Genomic DNA, 14,420 nt, shown 5'->3' on the forward strand with positions numbered 1-14,420 from the left:
TACAGATACTATGTAGAATGAAAAAAAGTAAGAAATTCTAGATCAGGCAAAACTAACCTATGCTGATAGAAATAAAAATAATCATTATCTTCACCAGAGGAATTGATATTGCCATAGAGGGAGCATGTCATAGAACTCTGAAATGCAGAAAATGTTCTGTCTTTCGATGGGAAGATTATTACCCAGGTATAGATCAAACATCAAAGCATACCTTTAGGATTTGTATACCCTACATATGCGTCACATATCAAATGACAAGAAACAACACACAGACACGAAACCTTGCAAATCTTAAAATTCCCTTGGATTAGTCAGACTACAATCATTGTTTGAATTAACTGTACCTAGACTGGTTTATTCATCTTTTCATCACATGCAGAAACACCACTAAACCCTAAGCCCCTGGAGAGAAGGAAGTTTGATGGATCACAATTATTAGCAGTGAGATATAGCAAAGTATTGTGAAATGGTGAGTGCTTTCATGACTACGTCTTTTAGGAAAATGAGATGTTCTACCCGTTAAACTTCCTCTATATAGTGTAAACCAGAATAACCTTGAAGATATTGAAAAAAAAATCTCAAGAGTTCACATCTACCCATTTATTAAATCTGTGAATTTGGGGACACACAGAGAAATCCTATCATTACAAGAATTCCTGTTAAGTAACTGTCATGTTATCCACCCATTTGATAAACTGCCTTCCAATATCAAAATGAGTATCTTTTCACAATTTTGGATAAATTGACTATTATAATAGAACTGAATATGTTTGCATGATAGTTGAATATCTAGTGTCATTACTTTGTTCATACAAAGTGTATGATTTGCATAAAAATTAAGGCTGGCGAAATTCAAGGTCTGGGGTATATAAAAGATGGAGAATAAAGGCAAGATGGAATCCCCCAAATCTCCCTAATCCTACAGTCCCCCATAAAGCTGGAGCTCCAGACCACAATCCACAGATAATGACAGAAGCTGCAGACAAGCAAAGAGCTCTGTCTTATATACATCCCTTTAGTCCTCCCTGAGCCGTAGGGAAATTCCTCTGCAGTGTGATCCCTGAAATGCCCAACAGGGTAACAGTTCCACGGTCTCCCAGTAACAATCTGAAGAAAGAATATAATCAAAATGTAAAAGACTATTTGCGGGTGGGGCCAAATTACACCTGTATAATAAGTAGAAAATATAGTCATCTTCCCTCTGAGCTTTATAGGTGCTACCTTTCTTTGCCAAATCATAAGAATCTAATTTTCTGCATTAATGTTATCTAGCAAATTAGGCAAATCTCGTGTTATTTCCAGGAGTTCACATCCAACACAGAAACTTTTGCTTATGCACTTATCGCTAGATGTGTCTCACAGCTGCTCTCATATAAGTGTTATTTTATTTCTCACTTGACTGTGTCCCTTTCAATTTTGACAGTAAATAAACACACCCTTTCTAATTCACATTTGAAATTAATATACTTTTAGACATAAAGGGTATTGACTCTGAAACTTTAAACCTCCACCTGTCTTCACTTCCTCTGGGTTTCCGTGCCTGCAGTGCCCAGTTGACAACTTCCTAGAACAAAAGGTATATCATGGATTTCTGTAGCCTGCAGTGGGATTTAACTTACATTAAAGGTCACATAAGGCTTCCCAGAGTGTCAATTTGGCAAGTGATTGAGAATGTGAGAATTACAAATTATGCTTGAATCTGACCTATCCTGTCTCCTGGATTTCCTCACTTAATCTTCCCCTTTTCACTACAGGTCCCCGAAACCCTTTACCTAACCCTAGTATGAATCATGTTGCCAAATCTACAGTTACGGCGCCTCACGTTTCTATGACTCTAATTCTTTCTAATTCTGGAAAAGGGGATATATTTAGCGATCTCAGGTCTAAACTTTATGCCTTTTCCCCTCAGTGCCACTTTGTATGCCTTAAGAAGAATGTGACTGTTGGTTGTTCACGCTTCCTTAGAGAGTCTGAGGAGCAGTGAGAGGTTTATCTCTCCGGCATGCGCAATTAGTCTCTCTCATAAGGGTGACACTCTCTCCTGCACAACATTTTCACAGCACTTTGTGAGTGTGACATTCTGATTTCTCTGCACCTCTGCCTCACACCGAGTCTGCAGTCAGATGCACTCCCATAATTAAAAATGGTTTGTTTCCCTTTGTTTCCTACTTCTACACTGGTTTGTTCTGGTAGAATTCCTCTTGGATTTTGTGTTTAGTATTTACTTCAAAATTACCATCTTACTTAAACTTTGAAGTTTTTTTGTTTTGTTTTGTTTTTAACAGTTGGGCTATTTAACTTAACTATAACTTAGTTTGGGCTTATTCTACATTTAGTGAACGTTTCTTATTTTATTTATTATTTCCTATTTTCCATGATTTTTCTGTGCCTAAGAAAGGGAGGGAGAGAGTGGGGTAGAGAGAGAGAGAGAATGAAAGGGAGATGGGGGAAGGAGAGAAGGGAAGAGGAAGAAGGAAAGGAGGGAGGGAAGGAATGAGGAAATGAAGGGAGGGAGGAAAGGAAACAGTTGATGCAGAAAGATGCCTGTGCTACAGTGCATATCAATTGTCAGGGCCATTGATGGTTGTGACATACATGAGATCGTGGGCTCTGACACTATTGGTTTTGTTGTTGTTGTTGTTGTTGTTTTAATTAATTAATTTATTTATTTACTTACTTTTTAGCTGAGTCATCCTGCCACCTGTTTGTAGCTCAGAGGCTAGTCAGCTCAGGCCGGGACTCGAACCGCTGTTGCTCAGAGCTCAAACTCTTGAGCAAGCTCTTAACCAACTGAGCCACTCAGCCGGCCAAGACACTATTTGTTTTAAAAGGGCTTTAGGTAGTAATAGGTGTTCTGAGTTGTAGGCATCATGTGGTTCTAATGTACAATTTTTAAATAATTTGAATGGATGAAATTTTATTATGCCATTTCTACTTTTGCTACAATACAATTTAATATTTGTCTGACCCTTATAAGGTATGGATTTCAAAGCAATAAAAATAAACACTATTTAGTATGGACTAACTATAAAATATTTTCCTGTCTTAATATCAATGTTTTATTTTATTAAAAGAAATCAATCACTGAGACTGGAAAGAATAAAACAAAAGTCAGTAAATCAGTGTCTGCGTATAGAAATGACTTCAGTTGGAAGATATGTCGCCTGTTTAAAGCCCATGCTGAGCACTTGCCCCATTAATTTGATGAATATAGACAGTAATCTGTGATGATTTAAGCCTCAAAGTTCTGTTTTTGTCTCAGATGCATAGGGTTTGTTTTACTTCAATTATTTGGGTCATTGCCTTAATTCCCCATTTAACATTAGTTGTAAAAAGCCCTTCCTATTTCTAAAATGTGAGCTTTTTAATGAAGTTCTTTCTACAGCTGACTTTAACCTTTAAGCTCACCATGTTATGGCACTGTTTGTAAATAGCCACCTTAAGAATGACATTTGGCAGGGCTCCAAAAAGAAGAGTAGTGAACGAACGTTCGTTCCTTCCATTTTAAACGTGTATTGTCCTGTAACAGCATTTCTTCTGAAACTGAAAAAAAAAATAGTCTTGGATGTTTTTCCTTTTAATTGTCCTCCGTCTCTCCCTCCCTCTCTTTCTGACTCTCTCCATCCCTTTCTCTCTCCTTCTCCTCCTTTTGTAATATTTTACAGTGCAGTTTAAATAAGACTCATCTATATAATATATTTTGGACATCTGTTTGCTCTGAATATCATTTTCTGAGCAATGTTTTGATAACTATACATAGTTCATAAATTGGTATTAATATTTACATTTATTATCAATTATGTTTAAAGCGTGACATTGAATGTTTTTGTTATAAACTAAAACACCTGTATATTTGCATTGTCAAAACTGAGAAAAAATATAAAATGGGGTTTAGTAATTTGATGAAATATGAAGTTTGGTTCAAATTCATATTCTTCAAAAAAGAAAATTTGGCTTCATATTAAACTGTTTTAGAATGGCATACTTATATGCCATTATTCTTTAATCCTGTTCAGTTTAAATTTTTCACCTTAGAAAATTCTCGTTTCCACTTTTTGCCTGTCTGATTGATAGATTGTTACACATTGAGAACAAGAGTAATTTTTTACATGTAGTTCTAATTACCAATGAAAAATTGACCAATATAATTATGATGTCAAACTTATTAAGCTGAATTTTTGTTTTAATTTATCTAAATTTGGATTCTCTACCTGTATTGTATGAAAGAATAGCGGGAATATTTTCTTAAAGTCACTAAGCAAGATTTTGCAATATCTAGGGCGATATTTATGCATTAGGTCCAGTTGATCACTTTGGTCTCCTTTTTATGAGAGACTCAGAAATCTTCTGGGAGGAAATTTACCCTAAACAAAGGAGAAGCTAAGAAAGCTACACTTGATACAGATACACAGGTTGTACATCCTTAAATCCTTGATTTTCCTCACATCCTTGAATTTTCCTCTAGTCTATTAAGTCATTATTCCATGTTGAAACCTTAGCTCTTGCCATTACTGATAATTATACCTTCATTGTCCAGGTGTCCCACTCTCCAGGTTACATGCAGGCCTTTCCAGTACATCCCCTCTAGTCCTGTAGCATTTCAATTTCAGAAGTTTTTAGATATCAATGGAGCCATATCCAAACATGCAAAGCTACCACATTCCATAACTGTCTCCTCCCCTCGTGACTGAATGATGAACCATCCCTGTTCTGTGTACGGCCAGGTGCTCATTGTGCTGGACCCAGTGCATGGGTCCACTTGTTCGTTTACTTCTTCATGATAGGCTATTGCATCATCTTTATTGAATCTGTCATGTCATTTAATAAGCAAAACATGAAGAAAAACACACACAGTAAGAAAAAGCAAATTTCTCTACCTCCTCTAATTCCTCTATTCAATTTTACAGCTATGATATATCTATTCTCTTTTGAATCTACTCTAAACAGGCTTTTGTCTCCATCATTCTTCTAAAAGCAGCAATTGTCCTCTAAATATTGAAGCCAGTTGTCCTTTTTCAGAAGTCATTTACCCTTTGAGCAACATTTGATTTGGCACATTCGATTCTCCCAGTTAAGGGAACACAATCTTTTATAACAAAATGCCCGTTCAAAACTCCCTTATGGCATATTTATTCTCGCCAATTACCTGTTCACTGTGGCACAGGATACTTTTTCAAAATTCCCTTTCCCAGTCCTCTTATGACATGAGATAGCCTTGTTAATTGTGTTCAATGACGCAAGATACCTCTGCTCACAAGCTCACCTGTATCAAAAAAAAAAAAAAAAGCCCTTCCCCACAGAGGAAACAATCACATCTAACCACAAAGAAGTGTAATCTTGTAAAGAGATCCTTCATTAATTCCACATAACAGTGTGTCAGAGACTGCCAAGTGTTTATTGTTCACTTGCTATTCATAATCAGATAGGATAAAAATCTTTCTCAGCTTCCCTTTGCAATTAGTTCAGTGCCAGATGACTGCACTCTGGTCAGTATTATGGGGAAGAAACATATCAAACTCTTTAAACCTACGCGTAATGGCCCCTACATGTTATTCTATGTTTTCTGTTTTCTTTTGCTTTTTGTGATGGCTCTGTCAACCATGTGTTTAAGATGATAACATTACAAAATGACAGGAGACAAGAATGCAGTGCCGTTTTTTTGGAATGTCATGCAACAAGTACTGAACTTTGATTTAAGAGATAAATATTGTTGTGTTAAGACACAGATGTGTGTGGGTTAAAAAATATGACTATTCATAAAATCACCCATACCTTCCTCTGGATGTTAACGTTCACATATCTAACTGTTATCTGAATTCTGCTCTTGGAATTCTAATTAGCATCTGCAAATTGAAATAACTAAGACCTAATTTCTGATTTTCACTTTCTGAAAAGAAAGAAACAAACAAACAAACAAAAAAACAGACTGTTCCCACAATTTTTCCTGCTTTGAGCCTATAGTTTAGGCCAAAAAACTTGAATCACATTTGACTGTTCTCCCGTGCTCTCATCCTATATCTAGTGTAACAAAGAGTTTTGGCTAAATCTTATTTATAATCTCTATCCAAACACTCTTTTTCCATTGTTATCACTCTAACCCTAAGAGTATTAACTCTTGCTTAGAACATTGCAATGGCCTTCTAACTGTTCTATTTGTTGGGAGTGTGTCGTATTTCTGATTAAATTTCTACAGTGAGTTTCCATCTCTTTGAGATTAGCATCCATACGATAGCCTAAAAATCTATGCTGTATTTAGCCCTGATTTCATAAGGAAACATTTGTAAGAGTCACGGGAAAATATTTTGACCTAAGAATTAAATGCAGTGTCTATGTATCATATGGTAGAAGTTGGCTTAAGAGGGATGGGTAGAAGCAGACAACATGGATTCTTTCACTTTGAAAGATTCTTTATAAATATGAGTTTCTCCTTGCTTTGAAATAGACAGCACCTATAAACACATAATAAGTAATATCAAAGATAACTAGTGCAAGCCCCCAAATAACCGTACTTTTAACATGCTTGTGGTATTCCACATATTGTCTATAATATCCAAAACCAAGATTATTTAGAGCACAGGTTACAAAATATCTATTATTATGATGCAAGTCTATTTCAGAGATATATAACTAAGAAGAAAACTAGTATAAATCCTTGAATATGATGCTATAGCTATAAAATTATATTAAAATTAGAAGAGCTATATTTTATGAAGATCATTTGTCAGCTGGTAAAACAAATTGAAAGATCCAAGACTAATGATGAGAAAAAGAGTTAGCAATCTACTGGAGGAATCCAGCTAAGAAATAATGAGGATTTGAATCTCTGTAGAGCAGTGGTGTAATAGAGAAGGTGATTGATATAAGAACTATTAAAGAAGGAAAATTATTAGAATTTTTGTTTTTACTGGGCAGGGGAGGCAGGACATTGGACAAAAATGAAGGAAAAGACTACAACTAACAATACCAGCTTTTGGAAATTTGGTAGCTTGGGTAATCATTATCTGATATGGAGTCTATAAGAGGTATGGAATAGTTTTCTATTTATATATTACCAAGGATCATTTTAACTTAGATTACAAAATCCACTTGGAAATTCAATTGCTGTTCATAATCTAAATTTCAGTAGTGGCAAATGGAAGTTGGTAATACATATGGTCTGAAAAACATTTTACTCATTACAACTAATTTTTCTTTTTATTGTTCTAACCACATGAATGAAGAGCTTAATGTACCAAAAAAAGAAACACACAGTAGCAAGAGAAACATCATCAGATCCATTATTCTAATAAGAATGAGATCATTGCTTTGACTATGGCTTTTAAATTAAAAAATCTAACATCTTTTCATCTACAGTTAAGTACAATTCCTGGGTATAATTGATGTGGTGATACAATAACTAATTTGCGACAGTCACACACACACACTCACACACACACACAAACACTGAGACTTATATTTTAGTATTTAGTCTTATATCTGGTAATCATTTATGACAGATGTAATTCAGGCCTCTGTCACACAGCTGGAAACAATGTGATATACATACTGATCCTCTAAATATAAGGTACAATCATGGGAAAAGATTGACACTAACATTCTAATTTTGAAACATCAAACCAAAGCTTAGTTAACTTGACTTTGTTAATTCATGTTGATAATTTGTATCTTCATTTATCAGTTAGCTCCTACTTAATCCACGCAGTTTGCTACAGGGCCTCATTGCTTTATCAAGCTATATCATCATTTTATTTAAAAAATAATAATTGAAAAAAAAAGAGTTGTTTTCCTGAATGAAAGAACCACCTAGTATTTATGAAATTTCATCAATTGCCCTAAAGCACATTGTGATTATTTGCACAAGCTTCTGTTCATAAAATAAAAGTATCAACTTTACTTTCAAATAATTCATAAAAAATAAAAATATTAATACAAAATCAATTTAATGACTCTTGGGACGTATATCTGTTGTGAGAATCAGAATTAAAAACAAAATAGATTGCATGACTGCATATCTATTATATCACACTCTGCCTTGATATTGAAAGGAAGATGATAAGTAATAGAAATATCACTACTAATGCTAATAATGGGTATTAATATTAGTGTTATAACTAACACATTGAAAACTGCCTAGATGCCACGTACTCTTCTAAGTAATTTATGCTTATTATTTGGCAATTTATAGAACATCCTTAGGAGACTTCTTTTCTTTTTCTTACTTGAGGAATGGGATTTCTAATTACTTTTCAAGAACACACAGCTAGTCAGTGATGTAACTAGATTTCAAGCCCAATTACAATATAATAGTTTTCTTTATGTGTGCTATTTCTAATGTTTTATTGATATAAATCATTTCTGACTTTGGTCACTGTGACATTTGGTACCAATGATTTTAAGATTTACTTACAAAATGTGCCTCAAAAAGTTTGTATCTCTAGTTGTTCCATCAAACAACTAAAGTAAGTGGGAATCCTGCATCTTATAATAGTAGCTGACATGGTTTTGTTCTCCTATGGGCTTTGTTTCATCTAGTGCAGTGATGCCCAGGCTGCCTCTAGAGGTTCTGATTCAATTAGCCTGGAGTGAGGCTTAGGCACTGGTGTGTGTGCGTGATGATAAATGGTAAAAATATTTTTAAAAACTAGATAGTTAAATATATAGTTAATCATGTATGTACATATAATATATATACATGCTATATATTTCATGTTATATATCTATAGAGTTTAATTATATATTGTATTTAGTTAAATATTTAGATATTAATGCAGCCAGGATTGGGAACCACTGAGAGTTTTAATTAGAATATTTGTTACAATGTTTTAATTCTGATAACAGGATAAAGACAATACATAATAATATATAACATAAATATCTGAGAGTGGCATTGGTGATTTGTATGTACCGGGTTGCCCAACAAACATATACTCATGGCTTGTAGTCATCTTTTGTTATCAGTATACACACTGTATTGAGTATTACAATTTTAATAGTTTTTCCCTTTCTTAAAATGTGTATACAGTTTTTTGGACACACACACACACACACACACAAACACACAGTTAAACCTTGGATTGCGAATAACATGGTTTATGAGTGTTCCGCAAGGTGAGAAACATTTCTAATACAGTTTAACGTGGTAAACGAGCGATGTCTTGCAATACGAGTAGTTTCCAGAATGAATTATGCTCACAAAGGTATTATTGCATATATATATATATGTATATTTATATATAGATAGGTAGATATATAGATATATAGATATATAATTACATATATTGGGTTGTTTGAAAAGTCATGACGTATTTTGTCTATGTTTTTCAATGGTCATTTATTTATATAAAAAACAAAAATAAATCAATGATATATTGCCCATTTTGTTCAATAACCTTTTGCCATCTTTCAGTGAGCTTCATAATTCCTCGTTCATAGAAGGGCCTGTCTTTATTTGCGAAAAACTGAACAAGGTGCTGATTTACAGCCTTATCTGAATTGAATGTTATACCTTCCTTGGTACAGAATATGATCAGAAGTAAAATATTCATTGATTTATAGACAATAATTGTTTGCTATATGATCATCGACTAATTGACTTGGAAATTTCTGACAATTTACGTGAATCGCAACACAGGTATATTTTGTGTGCTACTTGAATGTACAGCAAAGTTCACTCACCATAGGGGAACATCTTGATAATCAAGAAGTACCAAATATGCAGTTCTATGTGTGATTGTAATCTTGTGTCCTCAGCCACACCATTCTTGTTTATTGTCCTAACTAGCCATGACATCTGTCACCATTTCTGAGTACTCACCTGTCAATGGTAGAGACCAACGTTGAGCCACTTTTCCATGAGAGAATAAGCTACCTGGTGGCAGGTCGATTACATTGAACCTCTTCCAAAATTGACAGAGCAGTGTTTTTTCTTTACTGGAAAAGTAAGTTCATCTTAACATGGATTTACCTTATTTGCTACCAATGTATTTATCCACATTGTCAGATGTGGATTCAGTGATTATCCTAATCTCTGTCTTACTATATAACACAGCATTGCTTTTGGCAAGTCAATCAAAAGAGGCAAAGAATAGCACCTTGTGGCAGTTAGTGCTCTTCCTATATATGAATTATCTAGAAAGAGTTGTAACAGATTATTGAAATTCATCTTTGCTGTGAACCAGGTGATAATAGCTTACATATTTAGCTACTAATCTATAAAAGAGCACCATGCACCTGAAGCTTTCATCTAACATACAGTACTTTTTTGAAACCAGAACACAGATATAAGAACCAAAAGACGTCACTAGAATTCTCTCTCACTACTACCCATAATTGCACTCTCAATATTTCTTAATCCTCATTCCCCCTAACTTTGCCCTCTTTTAATTTAGAGGTATTCTTTCTCCAGAGACAGTAAGCTTCTACCATAGAACACAATGATTTCACTAAACTAGATATTGATACTACCTCTTGTCCATTTTGATCTCTTCATGGCCACCTGGCCATTGAAAGTTTCTTCTGCCACTGAAACATAACCAGTGGCTGTATTGATTGATATTAATTATCAAGAAACAATGAGATTGTGAGGGGTAAGGAGTGTATGTTTGGGAAGAGAAGGTTTCTCTGGGACTCCCAGAGATGGCTCTAGCGATCGATAGATTTGGGGAAATGGGTGATCACCTCTTCATTTGTATGATGATATTTGCACCATTTAAAGTAGAAACATGATGTTTTGGGTTACTGTTGTTTCTGTACTTTAATGTGTCTAGAAGGATGTGTTTGAAAGCTGATCATTCAAAGGGCCAGGCTAATTGTGCGGGATGCTTTCTTTTTGTATTAAAAACTAGCGTTGCCCTTCTAATATCTTCTGTATAACAAGGGCTCTAATACTAGCAACTATATTTTCCACGCCCCCTTGACTATGAGACTCCAAATTAAAAGCACATATGTGAAGTTTAGAAATTGGAAGTAAAGCAAAAGCTGTTATTCTCCCACACCTGCAGAAATGGCTGTTAGGCATATGGAAGAAATAATATTTGCGGTGACCCTAGGACATTGGCAGTGAATCACCTTCTTATTACTCGTAAGTGATGCAGGCAGCTGGAAGCAGCTTCGCATGACTTCCATCTTTCCAACTTAACTTGCATGGTTCCTCATGGTATCTGTTCCCCGTCCCTTTTCAATTGTGTTGAAGGCAACACATTTTCTCTATAAATCCAATTATAATAAAACCTCTGGAGTGTTTTCTGTTCTCATAACGAAACCTTGGTTTACACACCAATCATCAATCTATTTTAGGTAATTAACAGTTTCCTTATGATTTATGTGTTAGTTATTTTTAGCTTTCTTAGCAGGGACAAATATTCATAAACCTGATGACCTATAAGCTAAGATAACATTTACATGAAAATAAACACAAATTAAACAACAGATAAATAAAGGAGTCTTTCTAACTTGGAAAGTCTGCTGAGTGGCAGTGCTGACCTCTGTGCACAAGAATCTCTATTTTACTCTACATAACAGTGACTTTCAAACTCTTGAGTAGAACGGAATTACCAGTAAGACTCATTAAAACAGATATCTGGTCCTCACCCTCAGATTTAATTTCCATAGATTTGTGGTGAGGTGCAAGAATTTGAATTTCTAACAAGTTCCAAGGCAATGTTGGTGCTGCTGGTTCATGGACCACATTTGAAAAACACTGATCTCTTCCATATTTTAACACTTCATTGGTTTCTCCTCTTTTTTTCAAATAAGCATGTAATTGATTACTTTACGTTGTTTAAGAAGATCTTATATTTTCTTTTCTAATTCAGACTTACTACCTGTCACTAATTCCTCAAGTTCTCCTTGGCTAGCTCATTTGCCCAAGCCTAATGGTATCTGATATAAATCTTTCATTATCAGTTATTTTTATAAAACTGTGTTGCAACCATTGAAAAATATAAAACTGTCATATTAAGTATGAATTTTAAAATGGTTCATGATGAAAAAAATTAAGTATGAAAGAACAAAACAGAATACTCAGTTTGGGAACCATGTATATGTATACTTCTGTGTATATATGTCAGTTTTCAAACCTGCCCCCAATATTTTTTAACACCTCTCCCCTTAAATCAGAGCCTTGTGATTGTTCTTCAAAGAGGTATTTCCTTGAAGCCTAATCAGCTAATTAGTCGATTCAATTCAACAGTCAATAAAGTTGATTGGAACGTCCTATGAGGAACCGATTCCTGTGAATGTATAATTTGTCCTGTAACAGTTCAGTACCCTTTAAGGAACTTTTCTAATTGACACTTTCTCTCATAGATTTTATTTCATTTCAAGGTAGAACCAAGCTGATCAAATTTGTGGATCAGAGGCAATATAGCCCAGTGTTTAAAACATAATATTTAACACTCTCATCCATCACTTGCTCATTGCAGAGAATAAGGTTAATTAATGGGTCTGTTTCAGCACTCTTGTCTAAATTACAATAATGATTTTATCATGTTAAATATTAAAATACATATGTTATGATGTTTCTGTAAGTTGAGTAGATATAAAAAGCTAAGAGGATTCTATAAACATTAGTTGCCAGATAAAAATCCAACCTGACCAGGTAAAACTTTAAACATGAAATATTATCTGGATTTTATAATTTATTTTCTGATTATAAAAAAGAAATACATTAATTTATAAATACAGGAATTTAATAGTGGAGCCCGCATGCCATATTAGCTTGTAAATATTTTATCTCAAATGATATTATATATACCTTTTTAAATAAAGGTATTTGTCAAATTTAATCATCACATTTTTCCCATGAGTGAAATATTGATATTTTCTGAATCTTGAAAAAATAGATCTCTGGGAAAATTGAGCCTGGATGCTGAATTCACACCTGGCTGCATTTTCCTGGAACTGCTGCCTGTCTAAAAGGCTCTCAATTCTCCAGGACATTATCTGCAGTCAACTTCATTTATTTTCATGATGGTCTCAACTTTCTGTGTGCCTGTGTTTTGAAAACGTGGTGTGAGAATGTTAAATGTTTTAGGTCAGGTTCCATAAAAGCAGAGCCTGAGATAACCACTCAAGTGTGTAGGATTTGTTGGGAGATTATTTAGGAATCACCTACAAGGGACAAAATAAGGCAGAACAGGAAAGTGGGAGAGAGCTGAGCAAGGATTCGGTCTCAGGTAAAGTCTAGCCTTGGCTTTATCCAAAAATGGACCCCTCTTGGAGTACTAACTGCACCACAAAGTTATCCCACCAAAGGTCGTGTCTGGCCTTTCTAAGTACATATCAGGCAGCCACTGTCTGAGGGCTGGTGATGGGTGGGGGTGGGACTTCCCTGGTGAGGCAGGCTCCATTCAGCAGAAGACAATTCTCCAGAGAAGAGGCACCTAAGAGGTTTATCAGCCAAGGAAAGGAGAGAAAAATAAGCCATTGTGATTATAGTTGGTTTTTTTTATTGTTTTTAATGCAATACCTTGTAGTGATGAGGGTTCAGTTGAGTGTTTAAGAGCACAAATACTGAAGCAAATGTCTGAATTAAAATTCCAACTGTGCCACTTAAGGCTTGTCAGGGCCAGATTAATTAACCTTTTGTGTCATATATTTTTTAATCTGAGAAAATACTGATGATATTGGAATAATATCTTTATCATTGGGCACTTGTAAAGGTTAAACAAGATCATGAATGTTAAGAATTAAAAGCTGTGTTTGACCTGAATTAAGCAGTACATGAATGTTGTCCATTGTCATTATTATTTTTAATTCTTTATAAAAATATATGAGAAGGCAGAATAGCTAGGATGTGAATAAGTACTCTAACCCCAAAATTGGAAAATACTGAACATGCTTGCTTACGAAATGTCCTTATAATTAAGAATAACTACTATTGGGTCCTCGGGAAAGTCATGATGCATTTTTGCATTGAAAAACATGGAAAAATATGCAATGACTTTCCCAGTAACCCAATATATCAGATATCTTTTCATATATTCATAAATATAATAATTTGGGCAATGTTATTTCAATAAGTAACTGATTATTTTATATTTTAGAAATTATTGGCAATACTGCAATACAATTTTGCTTTTAATTATTCTGGAGATAGAAGTTTTTCTTTTTAAATTAAATATCTAGAAGTATAATTTCTGTCTACAGAAAAGCATATTTTAAAGTTTTAGTTGACTTTTTCAGATATTCTTCTAGAATAGTAAATGATATTTTACTATAAATAACTGTGTAGAGAATGCTTGTTTCTCATCAAAATATATACCCTCCCAAGTTTACACACTACATATATTGTTATATTGTTCTGTATAATTTTAATAGCATATGAATATGATGATGTTCAGTCTACATCTCCATGAGTCTCCATGTATTTTTGCTCTAATTTTCTGAAACCATATCATTAGGCATATCCAAATTTAGAA

Source organism: Hipposideros armiger, unplaced genomic scaffold, assembly GCF_001890085.2.
Source record: "Hipposideros armiger isolate ML-2016 unplaced genomic scaffold, ASM189008v1 scaffold_644, whole genome shotgun sequence".
Lineage (NCBI taxonomy): Eukaryota > Metazoa > Chordata > Mammalia > Chiroptera > Hipposideridae > Hipposideros > Hipposideros armiger.